Genomic DNA, 17,849 nt, shown 5'->3' with positions numbered 1-17,849 from the left:
TTTTTTTTTACTTATTATATTCTGCCCAGTATTCCTTTAAATAATAAATATCATCATATTCAGGGGCTGCTGCACTTGCTTGCAATACTCCTGGTTTTTTTTACTTATTATATTCTGCCAAGTATTCCTTTAAATAATAAATATCATCATATTCAGGGGCTGCTGCTGCACTTGCTTGCAATACTCCTGGTTTTATCTTATTATATTCTGCCCAGTATTCCTTTAAATAATAAATATCATCATATTCAGGGGCTGCTGCACTTGCTTGCAATACTCCTGTTTTTTACTTATTATATTCTGCCCAGTATTCCTTTAAATAATAAATATCATCATATTCAGGGGGTGCTGCACTTGCTTGCAATACTCCTGTTTTTTTTCTTATTATATTCTGCCCAGTATTCCTTTAAATAATAAATATCATCATATTCAGGGGCTGCTGCTGCACTTGCTTGCAATACTCCTGTTTTTATCTTATTATATTCTGCCCAGTATTCCTTTAAATAATAAATATCATCATATTCAGGGGCTGCTGCTGCACTTGCTTGCAATACTCCTGTTTTATACTTATTATATTCTGCCCAGTATTCCTTTAAATAATAAATATCATCATATTCAGGGGCTGCTGCACTTGCTTGCAATACTCCTGGGGTTTTTTTCTTATTATATTCTGCTCAGTATTCCTTTAAATAATAAATATCATCATATTCAGGGGGTGCTGCACTTGCTTGCAATACTCCTGTTTTATCTTATTATATTCTGCCCAGTATTCCTTTAAATAATAAATATCATCTTATTCAGGGCCTGCTGCTGCACTTGCTTGCAATACTCCTGGGGTTTTTACTTATTATATTCTGCCCAGTATTCCTTTAAATAATAAATATCATCATATTCAGGGGCTGCTGCTGCACTTGCTTGCAATACTCCTGGTTTTTACTTATTATATTCTGCCCAGTATTCCTTTAAATAATAAATATCATCATATTCAGGGGCTGCTGCTGCACTTGCTTGCAATACTCCTGTTTTTTACTTATTATATTCTGCTCAGTATTCCTTTAAATAATAAATATCATCATATTCAGGGGCTGCTGCTGCACTTGCTTGCAATACTCCTGTTTTTATCTTATTATATTCTGCTCAGTATTCCTTTAAATAATAAATATCATCATATTCAGGGGCTGCTGCTGCACTTGCTTGCAATACTCCTGTCTTTTACTTATTATACTCTGCCCAGTATTCCTTTAAATAATAAATATCATCATATTCAGGGGCTGCTGCTGCACTTGCTTGCAATACTCCTGTTTTTATCTTATTATATTCTGCCCAGTATTCCTTTAAATAATAAATATCATCATATTCAGGGGGTGCTGCTGCACTTGCTTGCAATACTCCTGTTTTTATCTTATTATATTCTGCCCAGTATTCCTTTAAATAATAAATATCATCATATTCAGGGGGTGCTGCACTTGCTTGCAATACTCCTGTTTTTTACTTATTATATTCTGCCCAGTATTCCTTTAAATAATAAATATCATCATATTCAGGGGCTGCTGCACTTGCTTGCAATACTCCTGTTTTTTTCTTATTATATTCTGCCCAGTATTCCTTTAAATAATAAATATCATCATATTCAGGGGCTGCTGCACTTGCTTGCAATACTCCTGGTTTTTTTCTTATTATATTCTGCCCAGTATTCCTTTAAATAATAAATATCATCATATTCAGGGGCTGCTGCTGCACTTGCTTGCAATACTCCTGTTTTATACTTATTATATTCTGCCCAGTATTCCTTTAAATAATAAATATCATCATATTCAGGGGCTGCTGCTGCACTTGCTTGCAATACTCCTGTTTTTTTCTTATTATATTCTGCCCAGTATTCCTTTAAATAATAAATATCATCATATTCAGGGGCTGCTGCTGCACTTGCTTGCAATACTCCTGGTTTTATACTTATTATATTCTGCCCAGTATTCCTTTAAATAATAAATATCATCATATTCAGGGGCTGCTGCACTTGCTTGCAATACTCCTGTTTTTTTCTTATTATATTCTGCCCATTATTCCTTTAAATAATAAATATCATCATATTCAGGGGCTGCTGCTGCACTTGCTTGCAATACTCCTGTTTTTTACTTATTATATTCTGCCCAGTATTCCTTTAAATAATAAATATCATCATATTCAGGGGGTGCTGCTGCACTTGCTTGCAATACTCCTGGTGTTTTTACTTATTATATTCTGCCCAGTATTCCTTTAAATAATAAATATCATCATATTCAGGGGCTGCTGCTGCACTTGCTTGCAATACTCCTGTTTTTTCTTATTATATTCTGCCCAGTATTCCTTTAAATAATAAATATCATCATATTCAGGGGCTGCTGCTGCACTTGCTTGCAATACTCCTGGTTTTTATACTTATTATATTCTGCCCAGTATTCCTTTAAATAATAAATATCATCATATTCAGGGGGTGCTGCACTTACTTGCAATACTCCTGTTTTTTTCTTATTATATTCTGCCCAGTATTCCTTTAAATAATAAATATCATCATATTCAGGGGGTGCTGCTGCACTTGCTTGCAATACTCCTGTTTTTATCTTATTATATTCTGCCCAGTATTCCTTTAAATAATAAATATCATCATATTCAGGGGCTGCTGCTGCACTTGCTTGCAATACTCCTGTTTTTACTTATTATATTCTGCCCAGTATTCCTTTAAATAATAAATATCATCATATTCAGGGGCTGCTGCTGCACTTGCTTGCAATACTCCTGTTTTTTTTCTTATTATATTCTGCCCAGTATTCCTTTAAATAATAAATATCATCATATTCAGGTGCTGCTGCACTTGCTTGCAATACTCCTGGTTTTTTTTACTTATTATATTCTGCCCAGTATTCCTTTAAATAATAAATATCATCATATTCAGGGGCTGCTGCTGCACTTGCTTGCAATACTCCTGTTTTATACTTATTATATTCTGCCCAGTATTCCTTTAAATAATAAATATCATCATATTCAGGGGCTGCTGCACTTGCTTGCAATACTCCTGTTTTTTACTTATTATATTCTGCCCAGTATTCCTTTAAATAATAAATATCATCATATTCAGGGGCTGCTGCTGCACTTGCTTAAAATACTCCTGGTTTTTTTTTTATTATATTCTGCCCAGTATTCCTTTAAATAATAAATATCATCATATTCAGGGGCTGCTGCTGCACTTGCTTGCAATACTCCTGGTTTTATACTTATTATATTCTGCCCAGTATTCCTTTAAATAATAAATATCATCATATTCAGGGGCTGCTGCTGCCCTTGCTTGCAATACTCCTGTTTTTTTCTTATTATATTCTGCCCAGTATTCCTTTAAATAATAAATATCATCATATTCAGGGGCTGCTGCTGCACTTGCTTGCAATACTCCTGTTTTTTACTTATTATATTCTGCCCAGTATTCCTTTAAATAATAAATATCATCATATTCAGGGGCTGCTGCACTTGCTTGCAATACTCCTGTTTTTTTCTTATTATATTCTGCCCAGTATTCCTTTAAATAATAAATATCATCATATTCAGGGGCTGCTGCTGCCCTTGCTTGCAATACTCCTGTTTTTATCTTATTATATTCTGCCCAGTATTCCTTTAAATAATAAATATCATCATATTCAGGGGCTGCTGCTGCACTTGCTTGCAATACTCCTGTTTTTTACTTATTATATTCTGCCCAGTATTCCTTTAAATAATAAATATCATCATATTCAGGGGCTGCTGCTGCACTTGCTTGCAATACTCCTGTTTTTTACTTATTATATTCTTCCCAGTATTCCTTTAAATAATAAATATCATCATATTCAGGGGGTGCTGCTGCACTTGCCTGCAATACTCCTGTTTTATCTTATTATATTCTGCCCAGTATTCCTTTAAATAATAAATATCATCATATTCAGGGGGTGCTGCACTTGCTTGCAATACTCCTGTTTTTTTTCTTATTATATTCTGCCCAGTATTCCTTTAAATAATAAATATCATCATATTCAGGGGCTGCTGCTGCACTTGCTTGCAATACTCCTGGGGTTTTTTACTTATTATATTCTGCCCAGTATTCCTTTAAATAATAAATATCATCATATTCAGGGGTTGCTGCACTTGCTTGCAATACTCCTGTTTTTTTTACTTATTATATTCTGCCCAGTATTCCTTTAAATAATAAATATCATCATATTCAGGGGCTGCTGCACTTGCTTGCAATACTCCTGGTTTTTTCTTATAATATTCTGCCCAGTATTCCTTTAAATAATAAATATCATCATATTCAGGGGCTGCTGCTGCACTTGCTTGCAATACTCCTGGTTTTTTACTTATTATATTCTGCCCAGTATTCCTTTAAATAATAAATATCATCATATTCAGGGGGTGCTGCACTTGCTTGCAATACTCCTGTTTTTTACTTATTATATTCTGCCCAGTATTCCTTTAAATAATAAATATCATCATATTCAGGTGCTGCTGCTGCCCTTGCTTGCAATACTCCTGTTTTTATACTTATTATATTCTGCCCAGTATTCCTTTAAATAATAAATATCATCATATTCAGGGGCTGCTGCTGCACTTGCTTGCAATACTCCTGTTTTATACTTATTATATTCTGCCCAGTATTCCTTTAAATAATAAATATCATCATATTCAGGGGCTGCTGCACTTGCTTGCAATACTCCTGTTTTTTCTTATTATATTCTGCCCAGTATTCCTTTAAATAATAAATATCATCATATTCAGGGGCTGCTGCTGCACTTGCTTGCAATACTCCTGTTTTATACTTATTATATTCTGCCCAGTATTCCTTTAAATAATAAATATCATCATATTCAGGGGCTGCTGCACTTGCTTGCAATACTCCTGTTTTTTTCTTATTATATTCTGCCCAGTATTCCTTCAAATAATAAATATCATCATATTCAGGGGCTGCTGCTGCACTTGCTTGCAATACTCCTGTTTTTTACTTATTATATTCTGCCCAGTATTCCTTTAAATAATAAATATCATCATATTCAGGGGCTGCTGCTGCACTTGCTTGCAATACTCCTGTTTTTTACTTATTATATTCTGCCCACTATTCCTTTAAATAATAAATATCATCATATTCAGGGGGTGCTGCACTTGCTTGCAATACTCCTGTTTTTTACTTATTATATTCTGCCCAGTATTCCTTTAAATAATAAATATCATCATATTCAGGGGCTGCTGCTGCACTTGCTTGCAATACTCCTGTTTTTATCTTATTATATTCTGCCCAGTATTCCTTTAAATAATAAATATCATCATATTCAGGGGCTGCTGCTGCACTTGCTTGCAATACTCCTGTTTTTTTTTACTTATTATATTCTGCCCAGTATTCCTTTAAATAATAAATATCATCATATTCAGGGGCTGCTGCTGCACTTGCTTGCAATACTCCTGTTTTTTACTTATTATATTCTGCCCAGTATTCCTTTAAATAATAAATATCATCATATTCAGGGGCTCCTGCTGCACTTGCTTGCAATACTCCTGTTTTTTTCTTATTATATTCTGCCCAGTATTCCTTTAAATAATAAATATCATCATATTCAGGGGGTGCTGCTGCACTTGCTTGCAATACTCCTGTTTTTACTTATTATATTCTGCCCAGTATTCCTTTAAATAATAAATATCATCATATTCAGGGGCTGCTGCTGCACTTGCTTGCAATACTCCTGGGGTTTTTTACTTATTATATTCTGCCCAGTATTCCTTTAAATAATAAATATCATCATATTCAGGGGCTGCTGCTGCACTTGCTTGCAATACTCCTGTTTTTTACTTATTATATTCTGCCCAGTATTCCTTTAAATAATAAATATCATCATATTCAGGGGGTGCTGCTGCACTTGCTTGCAATACTCCTGTTTTTACTTATTATATTCTGCCCAGTATTCCTTTAAATAATAAATATCATCATATTCAGGGGCTGCTGCTGCACTTGCTTGCAATACTCCTGGGGTTTTTTACTTATTATATTCTGCCCAGTATTCCTTTAAATAATAAATATCATCATATTCAGGGGGTGCTGCTGCACTTGCTTGCAATACTCCTGTTTTTACTTATTATATTCTGCCCAGTATTCCTTTAAATAATAAATATCATCATATTCAGGGGCTGCTGCTGCACTTGCTTGCAATACTCCTGTTTTTTTTTACTTATTATATTCTGCCCAGTATTCCTTTAAATAATAAATATCATCATATTCAGGGGCTGCTGCACTTGCTTGCAATACTCCTGGTTTTTTTTACTTATTATATTCTGCCAAGTATTCCTTTAAATAATAAATATCATCATATTCAGGGGCTGCTGCTGCACTTGCTTGCAATACTCCTGGTTTTATCTTATTATATTCTGCCCAGTATTCCTTTAAATAATAAATATCATCATATTCAGGGGCTGCTGCACTTGCTTGCAATACTCCTGGTTTTTTTTACTTATTATATTCTGCCCAGTATTCCTTTAAATAATAAATATCATCATATTCAGGGGCTGCTGCACTTGCTTGCAATACTCCTGTTTTTTACTTATTATATTCTGCCCAGTATTCCTTTAAATAATAAATATCATCATATTCAGGGGGTGCTGCACTTGCTTGCAATACTCCTGTTTTTACTTATTATATTCTGCCCAGTATTCCTTTAAATAATAAATATCATCATATTCAGGGGCTGCTGCTGCACTTGCTTGCAATACTCCTGTTTTTATCTTATTATATTCTGCCCAGTATTCCTTTAAATAATAAATATCATCATATTCAGGGGCTGCTGCTGCACTTGCTTGCAATACTCCTGTTTTATACTTATTATATTCTGCCCAGTATTCCTTTAAATAATAAATATCATCATATTCAGGGGCTGCTGCACTTGCTTGCAATACTCCTGGGGTTTTTTTCTTATTATATTCTGCTCAGTATTCCTTTAAATAATAAATATCATCATATTCAGGGGGTGCTGCACTTGCTTGCAATACTCCTGTTTTATCTTATTATATTCTGCCCAGTATTCCTTTAAATAATAAATATCATCTTATTCAGGGCCTGCTGCTGCACTTGCTTGCAATACTCCTGGGGTTTTTACTTATTATATTCTGCCCAGTATTCCTTTAAATAATAAATATCATCATATTCAGGGGCTGCTGCTGCACTTGCTTGCAATACTCCTGTTTTTTACTTATTATATTCTGCCCAGTATTCCTTTAAATAATAAATATCATCATATTCAGGGGCTGCTGCTGCACTTGCTTGCAATACTCCTGTTTTTTACTTATTATATTCTGCTCTGTATTCCTTTAAATAATAAATATCATCATATTCAGGGGCTGCTGCTGCACTTGCTTGCAATACTCCTGTTTTTATCTTATTATATTCTGCTCAGTATTCCTTTAAATAATAAATATCATCATATTCAGGGGCTGCTGCTGCACTTGCTTGCAATACTCCTGTCTTTTACTTATTATACTCTGCCCAGTATTCCTTTAAATAATAAATATCATCATATTCAGGGGGTGCTGCTGCACTTGCTTGCAATACTCCTGTTTTTATCTTATTATATTCTGCCCAGTATTCCTTTAAATAATAAATATCATCATATTCAGGGGGTGCTGCTGCACTTGCTTGCAATACTCCTGTTTTTATCTTATTATATTCTGCCCAGTATTCCTTTAAATAATAAATATCATCATATTCAGGGGCTGCTGCTGCACTTGCTTGCAATACTCCTGTTTTTATCTTATTATATTCTGCCCAGTATTCCTTTAAATAATAAATATCATCATATTCAGGGGGTGCTGCTGCACTTGCTTGCAATACTCCTGTTTTTATCTTATTATATTCTGCCCAGTATTCCTTTAAATAATAAATATCATCATATTCAGGGGGTGCTGCACTTGCTTGCAATACTCCTGTTTTTTACTTATTATATTCTGCCCAGTATTCCTTTAAATAATAAATATCATCATATTCAGGGGCTGCTGCACTTGCTTGCAATACTCCTGGTTTTTTTCTTATTATATTCTGCCCAGTATTCCTTTAAATAATAAATATCATCATATTCAGGGGCTGCTGCTGCACTTGCTTGCAATACTCCTGTTTTATACTTATTATATTCTGCCCAGTATTCCTTTAAATAATAAATATCATCATATTCAGGGGCTGCTGCTGCACTTGCTTGCAATACTCCTGTTTTTTTCTTATTATATTCTGCCCAGTATTCCTTTAAATAATAAATATCATCATATTCAGGGGCTGCTGCTGCACTTGCTTGCAATACTCCTGTTTTTTTCTTATTATATTCTGCCCAGTATTCCTTTAAATAATAAATATCATCATATTCAGGGGCTGCTGCTGCACTTGCTTGCAATACTCCTGGTTTTATACTTATTATATTCTGCCCAGTATTCCTTTAAATAATAAATATCATCATATTCAGGGGCTGCTGCACTTGCTTGCAATACTCCTGTTTTTTCTTATTATATTCTGCCCATTATTCCTTTAAATAATAAATATCATCATATTCAGGGGCTGCTGCTGCACTTGCTTGCAATACTCCTGTTTTTTACTTATTATATTCTGCCCAGTATTCCTTTAAATAATAAATATCATCATATTCAGGGGGTGCTGCTGCACTTGCTTGCAATACTCCTGTTTTTATACTTATTATATTCTGCCCAGTATTCCTTTAAATAATAAATATCATCATATTCAGGGGGTGCTGCACTTACTTGCAATACTCCTGTTTTTTTCTTATTATATTCTGCCCAGTATTCCTTTAAATAATAAATATCATCATATTCAGGGGGTGCTGCTGCACTTGCTTGCAATACTCCTGTTTTTATCTTATTATATTCTGCCCAGTATTCCTTTAAATAATAAATATCATCATATTCAGGGGCTGCTGCTGCACTTGCTTGCAATACTCCTGTTTTTACTTATTATATTCTGCCCAGTATTCCTTTAAATAATAAATATCATCATATTCAGGGGCTGCTGCTGCACTTGCTTGCAATACTCCTGTTTTTTTTCTTATTATATTCTGCCCAGTATTCCTTTAAATAATAAATATCATCATATTCAGGTGCTGCTGCACTTGCTTGCAATACTCCTGGTTTTTTTTACTTATTATATTCTGCCCAGTATTCCTTTAAATAATAAATATCATCATATTCAGGGGCTGCTGCTGCACTTGCTTGCAATACTCCTGTTTTATACTTATTATATTCTGCCCAGTATTCCTTTAAATAATAAATATCATCATATTCAGGGGCTGCTGCTGCACTTGCTTAAAATACTCCTGTTTTTTTTTTTATTATATTCTGCCCAGTATTCCTTTAAATAATAAATATCATCATATTCAGGGGCTGCTGCTGCACTTGCTTGCAATACTCCTGGTTTTATACTTATTATATTCTGCCCAGTATTCCTTTAAATAATAAATATCATCATATTCAGGGGCTGCTGCTGCCCTTGCTTGCAATACTCCTGTTTTTATCTTATTATATTCTGCCCAGTATTCCTTTAAATAATAAATATCATCATATTCAGGGGCTGCTGCACTTGCTTGCAATACTCCTGTTTTTTTCTTATTATATTCTGCCCAGTATTCCTTTAAATAATAAATATCATCATATTCAGGGGCTGCTGCTGCCCTTGCTTGCAATACTCCTGTTTTTATCTTATTATATTCTGCCCAGTATTCCTTTAAATAATAAATATCATCATATTCAGGGGCTGCTGCTGCACTTGCTTGCAATACTCCTGTTTTTTACTTATTATATTCTGCCCAGTATTCCTTTAAATAATAAATATCATCATATTCAGGGGCTGCTGCTGCACTTGCTTGCAATACTCCTGTTTTTTACTTATTATATTCTTCCCAGTATTCCTTTAAATAATAAATATCATCATATTCAGGGGCTGCTGCTGCACTTGCTTGCAATACTCCTGTTTTTTTTCTTATTATATTCTGCCCAGTATTCCTTTAAATAATAAATATCATCATATTCAGGGGCTGCTGCTGCACTTGCTTGCAATACTCCTGGGGTTTTTTACTTATTATATTCTGCCCAGTATTCCTTTAAATAATAAATATCATCTTATTCAGGGGCTGCTGCTGCACTTGCTTGCAATACTCCTGGTTTTTACTTATTATATTCTGCCCAGTATTCCTTTAAATAATAAATATCATCATATTCAGGGGCTGCTGCACTTGCTTGCAATACTCCTGGTTTTTTTCTTATTATATTCTGCCCAGTATTCCTTTAAATAATAAATATCATCATATTCAGGGGCTGCTGCTGCACTTGCTTGCAATACTCCTGGTTTTTACTTATTATATTCTGCCCAGTATTCCTTTAAATAATAAATATCATCATATTCAGGGGCTGCTGCTGCACTTGCTTGCAATACTCCTGTTTTTTTCTTATTATATTCTGCCCAGTATTCCTTTAAATAATAAATATCATCATATTCAGGGGCTGCTGCTGCACTTGCTTGCAATACTCCTGGTTTTTTACTTATTATATTCTGCCCAGTATTCCTTTAAATAATAAATATCATCATATTCAGGGGGTGCTGCACTTGCTTGCAATACTCCTGGTTTTTTCTTATAATATTCTGCCCAGTATTCCTTTAAATAATAAATATCATCATATTCAGGGGCTGCTGCTGCACTTGCTTGCAATACTCCTGGTTTTTTACTTATTATATTCTGCCCAGTATTCCTTTAAATAATAAATATCATCATATTCAGGGGGTGCTGCACTTGCTTGCAATACTCCTGTTTTTTACTTATTATATTCTGCCCAGTATTCATTTAAATAATAAATATCATCATATTCAGGTGCTGCTGCTGCCCTTGCTTGCAATACTCCTGTTTTTATACTTATTATATTCTGCCCAGTATTCCTTTAAATAATAAATATCATCATATTCAGGGGCTGCTGCACTTGCTTGCAATACTCCTGGGGTTTTTTACTTATTATATTCTGCCCAGTATTCCTTTAAATAATAAATATCATCATATTCAGGGGCTGCTGCACTTGCTTGCAATACTCCTGTTTTTTTCTTATTATATTCTGCCCAGTATTCCTTTAAATAATAAATATCATCATATTCAGGGGCTGCTGCTGCACTTGCTTGCAATACTCCTGTTTTTTACTTATTATATTCTGCCCACTATTCCTTTAAATAATAAATATCATCATATTCAGGGGCTGCTGCTGCACTTGCTTGCAATACTCCTGTTTTTTACTTATTATATTCTGCCCAGTATTCCTTTAAATAATAAATATCATCATATTCAGGGGCTGCTGCTGCACTTGCTTGCAATACTCCTGTTTTTTACTTATTATATTCTGCCCAGTATTCCTTTAAATAATAAATATCATCATATTCAGGGGCTGCTGCTGCACTTGCTTGCAATACTCCTGTTTTTTACTTATTATATTCTGCCCAGTATTCCTTTAAATAATAAATATCATCATATTCAGGGGGTGCTGCACTTGCTTGCAATACTCCTGTTTTTTACTTATTATATTCTGCCCAGTATTCCTTTAAATAATAAATATCATCATATTCAGGGGCTGCTGCTGCACTTGCTTGCAATACTCCTGTTTTTATCTTATTATATTCTGCCCAGTATTCCTTTAAATAATAAATATCATCATATTCAGGGGCTGCTGCTGCACTTGCTTGCAATACTCCTGTTTTTTTTTACTTATTATATTCTGCCCAGTATTCCTTTAAATAATAAATATCATCATATTCAGGGGCTGCTGCTGCACTTGCTTGCAATACTCCTGTTTTTTACTTATTATATTCTGCCCAGTATTCCTTTAAATAATAAATATCATCATATTCAGGGGCTGCTGCTGCACTTGCTTGCAATACTCCTGTTTTTTACTTATTATATTCTGCCCAGTATTCCTTTAAATAATAAATATCATCATATTCAGGGGCTGCTGCTGCACTTGCTTGCAATACTCCTGTTTTTTACTTATTATATTCTGCCCAGTATTCCTTTAAATAATAAATATCATCATATTCAGGGGCTGCTGCTGCACTTGCTTGCAATACTCCTGTTTTTTACTTATTATATTCTGCCCAGTATTCCTTTAAATAATAAATATCATCATATTCAGGGGGTGCTGCACTTGCTTGCAATACTCCTGGGGTTTTATACTTATTATATTCTGCCCAGTATTCCTTTAAATAATAAATATCATCATATTCAGGGGCTGCTGCTGCACTTGCTTGCAATACTCCTGGTTTTTTTCTTATTATATTCTGCCCAGTATTCCTTTAAATAATAAATATCATCATATTCAGGGGCTGCTGCTGCACTTGCTTGCAATACTCCTGGTTTTTACTTATTATATTCTGCCCAGTATTCCTTTAAATAATAAATATCATCATATTCAGGGGCTGCTGCTGCACTTGCTTGCAATACTCCTGGTTTTTACTTATTATATTCTGCCCAGTATTCCTTTAAATAATAAATATCATCATATTCAGGGGCTGCTGCTGCACTTGCTTGCAATACTCCTGTTTTTTTCTTACTATATTCTGCTCAGTATTCCTTTAAATAATAAATATCATCATATTCAGGGGCTGCTGCTGCACGTGCTTGCAATACTCCTGGTTTTTTTCTTATTATATTCTGCTCAGTATTCCTTTAAATAATAAATATCATCATATTCAGGGGCTGCTGCTGCACTTGCTTGCAATACTCCTGTTTTTTCTTATTATATTCTGCCCAGTATTCCTTTAAATAATAAATATCATCATATTCAGGGGCTGCTGCTGCACTTGCTTGCAATACTCCTGTTTTTTACTTATTATATTCTGCCCAGTATTCCTTTAAATAATAAATATCATCATATTCAGGGGCTGCTGCACTTGCTTGCAATACTCCTGGGGTTTTTTTCTTATTATATTCTGCCCAGTATTCCTTTAAATAATAAATATCATCATATTCAGGGGCTGCTGCTGCACTTGCTTGCAATACTCCTGTTTTTACTTATTATATTCTGCTCAGTATTCCTTTAAATAATAAATATCATCATATTCAGGGGTTGCTGCTGCGCTTGCTTGCAATACTCCTGGTTTTTTTTCTTATTATATTCTGCCCAGTATTCCTTTAAATAATAAATATCATCATATTCAGGGGCTGCTGCACTTGCTTGCAATACTCCTGTTTTTTTTTCTTATTATATTCTGCCCAGTATTCCTTTAAATAATAAATATCATCATATTCAGGGGGTGCTGCTGCACTTGCTTGCAATACTCCTGGTTTTTACTTATTATATTCTGCCCAGTATTCCTTTAAATAATAAATATCATCATATTCAGGGGCTGCTGCTGCACTTGCTTGCAATACTCCTGTTTTTTACTTATTATATTCTGCCCAGTATTCCTTTAAATAATAAATATCATCATATTCAGGGGCTGCTGCACTTGCTTGCAATACTCCTGTTTTTATCTTATTATATTCTGCCCAGTATTCCTTTAAATAATAAATATCATCATATTCAGGGGCTGCTGCTGCACTTGCTTGCAATACTCCTGTTTTTTACTTATTATATTCTGCCCAGTATTCCTTTAAATAATAAATATCATCATATTCAGGGCCTGCTGCTGCACTTGCTTGCAATACTCCTGTTTTTTTTTCTTATTATATTCTGCCCAGTATTCCTTTAAATAATAAATATCCTCATATTCAGGGGCTGCTGCTGCACTTGCTTGCAATACTCCTGTTTTACTTATTATATTCTGCCCAGTATTCCTTTAAATAATAAATATCATCATATTCAGGGGCTGCTGCACTTGCTTGCAATACTCCTGGTTTTTACTTATTATATTCTGCCCAGTATTCCTTTAAATAATAAATATCATCATATTCAGGGGCTGCTGCTGCACTTGCTTGCAATACTCCTGTTTTTTTTTCTTATTATATTCTGCCCAGTATTCCTTTAAATAATAAATATCATCATATTCAGGGGCTGCTGCTGCACTTGCTTGCAATACTCCTGTTTTTTTCTTATTATATTTTGCCCAGTATTCCTTTAAATAATAAATATCATCATATTCAGGGGCTGCTGCACTTGCTTGCAATACTCCTGTTTTTTTTTCTTATTATATTCTGCCCAGTATTCCTTTAAATAATAAATATCCTCATATTCAGGGGCTGCTGCTGCACTTGCTTGCAATACTCCTGTTTTACTTATTATATTCTGCCCAGTATTCCTTTAAATAATAAATATCATCATATTCAGGGGCTGCTGCACTTGCTTGCAATACTCCTGGTTTTTACTTATTATATTCTGCCCAGTATTCCTTTAAATAATAAATATCATCATATTCAGGGGGTGCTGCTGCACTTGCTTGCAATACTCCTGTTTTTTATCTTATTATATTCTGCCCAGTATTCCTTTAAATAATAAATATCATCATATTCAGGGGCTGCTGCTGCACTTGCTTGCAATACTCCTGTTTTATCTTATTATATTCTGCCCAGTATTCCTTTAAATAATAAATATCATCATATTCAGGGGCTGCTGCACTTGCTTGCAATACTCCTGTTTTTGTCTTATTATATTCTGCCCAGTATTCCTTTAAATAATAAATATCATCATATTCAGGGGCTGCTGCACTTGCTTGCAATACTCCTGTTTTTGTCTTATTATATTCTGCCCAGTATTCCTTTAAATAATAAATATCATCATATTCAGGGGCTGCTGCACTTGCTTGCAATACTCCTGTTTTTGTCTTATTATATTCTGCCCAGTATTCCTTTAAATAATAAATATCATCATATTCAGGGGCTGCTGCACTTGCTTGCAATACTCCTGTTTTTTATCTTATTATATTCTGCCCAGTATTCCTTTAAATAATAAATATCATCATATTCAGGGGCTGCTGCACTTGCCTGCAATACTCCTGTTTTATCTTATTATATTCTGCCCAGTATTCCTTTAAATAATAAATATCATCATATTCAGGGGCTGCTGCACTTGCTTGCAATACTCCTGTTTTTTATCTTATTATATTCTGCCCAGTATTCCTTTAAATAATAAATATCATCATATTCAGGGGCTGCTGCTGCACTTGCTTGCAATACTCCTGTTTTTTACTTATTATATTCTGCCCAGTATTCCTTTAAATAATAAATATCATCATATTCAGGGGCTGCTGCTGCACTTGCTTGCAATACTCCTGTTTTTTTTCTTATTATATTCTGCCCAGTATTCCTTTAAATAATAAATATCATCATATTCAGGGGGTGCTGCTGCACTTGCTTGCAATACTCCTGTTTTTTTTCTTATTATATTCTGCCCAGTATTCCTTTAAATAATAAATATCATCATATTCAGGGGCTGCTGCTGCACTTGCTTGCAATACTCCTGGTTTTATACTTATTATATTCTGCCCAGTATTCCTTTAAATAATAAATATCATCATATTCAGGGGCTGCTGCTGCACTTGCTTGCAATACTCCTGTTTTACTTATTATATTCTGCCCAGTATTCCTTTAAATAATAAATATCATCATATTCAGGGGGTGCTGCACTTGCTTGCAATACTCCTGTTTTTTACTTATTATATTCTGCCCAGTATTCCTTTAAATAATAAATATCATCATATTCAGGGGCTGCTGCACTTGCTTGCAATACTCCTGTTTTTTTCTTATTATATTCTGCCCAGTATTCCTTTAAATAATAAATATCATCATATTCAGGGGCTGCTGCTGCACTTGCTTGCAATACTCCTGTTTTTTACTTATTATATTCTGCCCAGTATTCCTTTAAATAATAAATATCATCATATTCAGGGGCTGCTGCTGCACTTGCTTCCAATACTCCTGGTTTTATACTTATTATATTCTGCCCAGTATTCCTTTAAATAATAAATATCATCATATTCAGGTGCTGCTGCACTTGCTTGCAATACTCCTGTTTTATACTTATTATATTCTGCCCAGTATTCCTTTAAATAATAAATATCATCATATTCAGGGGCTGCTGCTGCACTTGCTTGCAATACTCCTGGTTTTTTTTCTTATTATATTCTGCCCAGTATTCCTTTAAATAATACATATCATCATATTCAGGGGTTGCTGCACTTGCTTGCAATACTCCTGTTTTATACTTATTATATTCTGCCCAGTATTCCTTTAAATAATAAATATCATCATATTCAGGGGTTGCTGCTGCACTTGCTTGCAATACTCCTGTTTTTTACTTATTATATTCTGCCCAGTATTCCTTTAAATAATAAATATCATCATATTCAGGGACTGCTGCTGCACTTGCTTGCAATACTCCTGTTTTTTTCTTATTATATTCTGCCCAGTATTCCTTTAAATAATAAATATCATCATATTCAGGGGCTGCTGCTGCACTTGCTTGCAATACTCCTGTTTTTTACTTATTATATTCTGCCCAGTATTCCTTTAAATAATAAATATCATCATATTCAGGGGCTGCTGCACTTGCTTGCAATACTCCTGTTTTATCTTATTATATTCTGCCCAGCATTCCTTTAAATAATAAATATCATCATATTCAGGGGCTGCTGCTGCACTTGCTTGCAATACTCCTGTTTTTTTTTTACTTATTATATTCTGCCCAGTATTCCTTTAAATAATAAATATCATCATATTCAGGGGTTGCTGCACTTGCTTGCAATACTCCTGTTTTTTACTTATTATATTCTGCCCAGTATTCCTTTAAATAATAAATATCATCATATTCAGGTGCTGCTTCACTTGCTTGCAATACTCCTGTTTTTTTTCTTATTATATTCTGCCCAGTATTCCTTTAAATAATAAATATCATCATATTCAGGGGCTGCTGCTGCACTTGCTTGCAATACTCCTGTTTTATACTTATTATATTCTGCCCAGTATTCCTTTAAATAATAAATATCATCATATTCAGGGGCTGCTGCTGCACTTGCTTGCAATACTCCTGTTTTTTACTTATTATATTCTGCCCAGTATTCCTTTAAATAATAAATATCATCATATTCAGGGGCTGCTGCACTTGCTTGCAATACTCCTGTTTTTACTTATTATATTCTGCCCAGCATTCCTTTAAATAATAAATATCATCATATTCAGGGGCTGCTGCTGCACTTGCTTGCAATACTCCTGTTTTTATCTTATTATATTCTGCCCAGTATTCCTTTAAATAATAAATATCATCATATTCAGGGGCTGCTGCACTTGCTTGCAATATTCCTGTTTTTTCTTATTATATTCTGCCCAGTATTCCTTTAAATAATAAATATCATCATATTCAGGGGGTGCTGCACTTGCTTGCAATACTCCTGTTTTTATACTTATTATATTCTGCCCAGTATTCCTTTAAATAATAAATATCATCATATTCAGGGGCTGCTGCTGCACTTGCTTGCAATACTCCTGTTTTTTTCTTATTATATTCTGCCCAGTATTCCTTTAAATAATAAATATCATCATATTCAGGGGGTGCTGCTGCACTTGCTTGCAATACTCCTGTTTTTTACTTATTATATTCTGCCCAGTATTCCTTTAAATAATAAATATCATCATATTCAGGGGCTGCTGCACTTGCTTGCAATACTCCTGGTTTTTACTTATTATATTCTGCCCAGTATTCCTTTAAATAATAAATATCATCATATTCAGGGGCTGCTGCTGCACTTGCTTGCAATACTCCTGTTTTTATCTTATTATATTCTGCCCAGTATTCCTTTAAATAATAAATATCATCATATTCAGGGGGTGCTGCACTTGCTTGCAATACTCCTGTTT

The sequence above is a fragment of the Bombina bombina genome, chromosome 4 (assembly GCF_027579735.1).
Source record: "Bombina bombina isolate aBomBom1 chromosome 4, aBomBom1.pri, whole genome shotgun sequence".
Lineage (NCBI taxonomy): Eukaryota > Metazoa > Chordata > Amphibia > Anura > Bombinatoridae > Bombina > Bombina bombina.
This window is presented reverse-complemented; position numbering follows the sequence as displayed.